General features: G+C 70.2%; 1 non-coding gene across 1 annotated transcript; it reads left to right on the top strand.

Moving 5' to 3' along the window:
• Window positions 1–1,664: 1,664 nt before the first annotated feature.
• Window positions 1,665–1,783, top strand: LOC128823823 (5S ribosomal RNA). Its single transcript, XR_008442057.1, has one exon. It is a non-coding gene; the product is annotated as a 5S ribosomal RNA (ribosomal RNA).
• The last annotated feature ends 3,217 nt before the right edge of the window (window positions 1,784–5,000 follow it).

Here is a 5,000-nt window from a genome sequence, read left to right as displayed (position 1 = left end):
TCGGTCGGCCGAGACGGCGTTGGGCGACCCCTTCCGGACATCCGCGAGACGACCGGCCGTCAGGTCAACCCATTCGCTCCAAAGGGGTTGACCCGGTGGCCGGGAGGGGACTTTGAAAATTTTTCAGACTTGGGAAACTTTTTTTTTTTTTTTTTTTTCCCCCAGCCCGCTTCCTCCGGGTTGACCCGGTGGCCGAGCGTCTCACCGTCCCCGGACGCAGCGAGGTACTGCCTCCCGGCCGTCAGGATCGGGCCCACGGAAGTCTGATTTTTTAAAAAAATTTGCCGACGCCACCGCGGAGGGCTACCCGGCCACCCCGGGCCCCGGAGCCGGAAAAGGGAAGAAAAGGATCGGGCCCACTAGAGACATGGACCCGGCCGCCAAGCAGGCCGCCCTGGGCTCACCCTCCCCGGCCGCAGCGAGGGACATCCTCCCGGCCGACAGGATCGGGCCCCTGGAAGTCTGGGGGGGGGGGGAAATCCGCCCCACGCCTCCGAGGAGGGCTGCCCGGGCGGGCCGGGCCCCGGAGCTCGGAAAAAAAAAAAAAAAACACCCCAAAAAAGGATCGGGCCCACTAGAGACATGGACCAGGCCGCCCTGGGCTCACCCTCCCCGGCCGCAGCGAGGGACTGCCTCCCGGCCGACTGGATCGGGCCCCTGGAAGTCTGGAAAAAAGAATGGAACCTGACGCCTCCGAGGAGGGGGCGCCCAGGGAAGGAGGGAGATCCGGGTCGACCTGGTGACCGGACGGGAAAGCGGCCACCGGGCGTGCCCGTTCAAACCTAGGGGTTGACCTGGCGGCCGGAAAGCAAACCGGCCACTGGCTAGCCCCGTCGGCAACCTACGGGTTGACCTGGTGGCCGGGAAGCGAACCGGCCAGCAGGTGAACCCGTTCGATTCCACGGGTTGACCTGGTGCCCGGGAGGGGACTCTGAAAAATGTTCAGCCCTTTCGGCTCGGGGTTGACCTGGTGGCCGAGAGGGGACTCGGACGGCAGGCAAGCCGCCCTGGCCTCACCCACCCCGGCCGCAGCGAGGGACTGCCTCCCGGCCGACTGGATCGGGCCCCTGGAAGTCTGGGGGGAAAAAGAAAATGGAACCTGACGCCTCCGAGGAGGGGGCGCCCAGGGAAGGAGGGAGATCCGGGTTGATCTGGTGACCGGACGGGAAAGCGGCCACCGGGCGTGCCCGTTCAAACCTACGGGTTGACCTGGTGGCCGGGAAGCGAACCGGCCAGCAGGCGAACCCGTTCGATTCCACGGGTTGACCTGGTGCCCGGGAGGGGACTCTGAAAAATTTTCAGCCCTTTCGGCTCGGGGTTGACCTGGTGGCCGAGAGGGGACTCGGACGGCAGGCAAGCCGCCCTGGGCTCACCCTCCCCGGCCGCAGCGAGGGACTGCCCCCCACCCACCCACCCCCCCCCCCGGCTGACAGGATCAGGGCGCACTGGATGTCCGGGACAATATTTTCCCCGACGCCGGGGAGGGCGGGCGGGCGGAGGGGCTCTGGCGGCCAGCCCGGGCCCCGGAGCTCGAGAAGGAAAAAAGGACCGGGCCCGCGAGAGACGGGGGCCCTGCCGCAGGGGGGCAGTCCGACCGGGGCTCACCGTGCGGCAGGCCCGGGCGTCGGCAGGGGAAAGCGGGCGAGGAGGCGCGGGGGCCGGGTGCCTACGGCCATACCGGACCGAACGCCCCCGATCCCGTCCGATCTCGGAAGGTAAACCGTCCCGGGCCTGGCTAGTACTTGGATGGGTGACCGCCTGGGAATCCCAGGTGCCGTAGGCAGCTTTTCCCGGTCCGAGCCAGCTCTCTCTCCTTTTCTGGGGAGGAAGGAGAGGGGGGGGACGGGCCGGAAAGCCCCTCGTCGCTCCTGCCGAGTCGGAGGTCGCGGCCGCAGGTCACGGGTCTGGGCGCCTGGGGTCCGGCTCCCCACCCGGCTTCCTCCGCGGAGGACCCACCGAAGCCGCTGGGGGAGACCCCGGGCATGGGGCGGACTGGCCCGGACCCTCCCGGCCGCCGGCCCGCAGGACCGCCCCGAATCCCCCCGCCCCGCGGCCACCCAGGCCAGGCCTGGCCAGGCGGGACGGACGGCGGGTGTCCAGCGCCCAGCGGCTTCCGCCAGCGGGGACCCACGGCCCCCAAAGCCGCAGGGGGAGGCCCCGGGCCCGGGACGGACTCGCTCGGACCCCCTGCGCCCGGGCGCCGGCTCGCGGGACCGCCCCGAATCCCCCCGCGGCCACCCAGGCCAGGCCTGGCCAGGCGGGACGGACGGCGGGTGTCCAGCGCCCAGCGGCTTCCTCCAGCGGGGACCCACGGCCCCCAGAGCCGCAGGGGGACACCCCGGGGCCGGGACGGACTCGCTCGGACGCGCTCGGACCCCCTGCGCCCGGCCGCCGGCTCGCGGGACCGCCCCGAATCCCCCGCCCCGCGGCCACCCAGGCCAGGCCTGGCCAGGCGGGACGGACGGCGGGTGTCCAGCGCCCAGCGGCTTCCGCCAGCGGGGACCCACGGCCCCCCAGAGCCGCAGGGGGAGACCCCGGGGCCGGGACGGACTCGCTCGGACGCGCTCGGACCCCCTGCGCCCGGCCGCCGGCTCGCGGGACCGCCCCGAATCCCCCCGCGGCCACCCAGGCCAGGCCTGGCCTGGCCTGGCAGGCCGGCGTGCAGCTCCCCCGGGCTTCCTCCCCCGACGACCCGCGCCCCCCCGAGCCGCAGGCGGAGACCCCGGCCCCGGGGCGGACCGGCCCGGGCTCGCTCGAGCCCCCTGCGCCCGGCCCGCAGGACCGCCCCCCCCCCCCCCCCGAATCCCCCGGGAGAGGCCCGGCCTGCACGCCACTGACGACCCGCGGCCCCCAAAGTCGCGGGAGGCGCCCCCGGCCCCGGGGGCCGGTTAGCTCCGTGTCGCTCCGCGCCCCCCCCCCGCCCCTCGCTGCCGGGACCGGGCACCGCCCCAGAGTCAGCCGCAGCCGGACGGCCTGAGAGCTGCCCTCCTGTGGACGACGGTGAGTTTACCTTGACACTAACCGGCCATCAGCCAGGTCAACCCCATTGCTAGACTGGGGTGGACCTGGTGGCCGAGTGGGGACTTGGAACATTTGACAGCTGCTCCCCGGGGCTTGACCGCTTGTCCTGAACGCCCCCCCCCCACCCCACCCCCCCCAGCCCCCGGCTCCTGCTCCCCTCTCCCCAGCCTCGGTGCTCCGCTCCCTGCCTCGGAGGCTGCCCCTTTGCGGCGCCTGCATCGCCTCCGAGGACGCGCACCTTCCGGAGGCTGGACGTAAAGCCTGACGCCCGCCACCGCCGCCGACCCGGCTCTCCGAGGGACGACTGTGAGGCCTCCCCCCACCCCCGGACCGCCCTGGGGACGACTGCTAAGCCTCCCCCAACGGACCGCCCGGGGGAAGACTGCTAAGCCTTCCCCGGACCTGCTCCCTCTCGACTATTAAGCCCCCCCTCTGTGGTCCTCAGGACCGCTGCCGCGCAGCCCTCGGAGTGGGGTGACACCCGGGCCGGAAAGGAAACCGGCCACCAGGTCAACCCGTCGAATCCGTTGGGTTGACCTGGTGGCCGGAAAGCAAACCGGCCGCCAGGTCAACCCGGTAGATTCAGCGGGTTGACCTGGTGGCGGAACGGGGACTTTGAAAATTTTACAGCCGCTTCCCGGGGCTTGACCTGTTGTCCCGGTGGGGACTTTGAACATTTGGCAGCCGCCTCCCAGGGCTTGACCTGTTGTCCCGGTGGGGACTTTGAACATTTGACAGCCGCTTCCCGGGGCTTGACCTGTTGTCCTGAACGCCCCCCACCCCACCCCACGGCTCCTGCTCCCCACTCCCCAGCCTCGGCGCTCCGCTACCCTGCCTCAGAGGCCGCCTCTCTGCGGCAGCTGCATCGCGTCCGAGGACGCTCACCCTCCGGAGGCTGGATGTAAAGCCTGACACCCGCCGACCCGGCTCTCCCAGGGACGACTGTGAGGCCTCCCTCCACCCCCGGACCGCCCTGGGGACGACTGCTAAGCCTCCCTCCCACACACACACACACACACACTGTCGGGGGAGGACTATTAAGCTTTCTCCCTGGAGCGCCCGGGGGGGACGACGGTTAAGCCTGCCCCCGGACTCCTCGGGGGAGGACTATTAAGCTTTCCCCCTGGAGCGCCCGGGGGACGACGATTAAGCCTCTCCCGGACTGCCCGGGGGACGACTATTAAGCCTTCCCCGGACCTGCTCCCTCTCGACTATTAAGCCCCCCCTCTGTGGTCCTCAGGACCGCTGCCGCGCAGCCCTCGGAGTGGGGTGACACCCGGGCCGGAAAGCAAAGCGGCCACCAGGTCAACCCGTCGAATCCAATGGGTTGACCTGGTGGCCGGAAAGCAAACCGGCCGCCAGGTCAACCCAGTAGATTCCGCGGGTTGACCTGGTGGCCGCTAAGCACGACTCTTAAGCCTCCGCCGGACCGCCTGGGGAATGGCTATTAAGCCTGCCCCCGGAGTACTCGGGGGGACGACTATTAAGCTTTCCCCCTGGAGCGCCCGGGGGGACGACGATTAAGCCTCTCCTGGAACGACTATTAAGCCTGCCCCCGGAGTCCTCGGGGGACGACTATTAAGCCTCCCCCGGACCGGCTCCGTCTCGACTATTAAGCCCCCCCTCTGTGGTCCTCAAGACCACTGCCGCTCTGCCCTCGGAGTGGGGTGACGCCCGGGCCGGAAAGCAAACCGGCCACCAGGTCAACCCGTTGAATCCATTGGGTTGACCTGGTGGCCGGAAAGGAAACCGGCCGCCAGGTCAACCCAATAGATTCAGCGGGTTGACCTGGTGGCCGAACGGGGACTTTGAAAATTTTACAGCTGCTTCCCCTGGGGTTGACCTGTTGTCCCGGTGGGGACTTTGAACATTTGACAGCCGCTACCCGGGGCTTGACCTGTTGTCCTGAACGCCCCCCACCCCACGGCTCCTGCTCCCCACTCCCCAGCCTCGGTGCCCCGCTCCCTGCCTCAGAGGCC

Source organism: Malaclemys terrapin, chromosome 15, assembly GCF_027887155.1.
Source record: "Malaclemys terrapin pileata isolate rMalTer1 chromosome 15, rMalTer1.hap1, whole genome shotgun sequence".
NCBI classification, from domain to species: Eukaryota; Metazoa; Chordata; order Testudines; family Emydidae; genus Malaclemys; species Malaclemys terrapin.
This window is presented reverse-complemented; position numbering and strand designations above follow the sequence as displayed.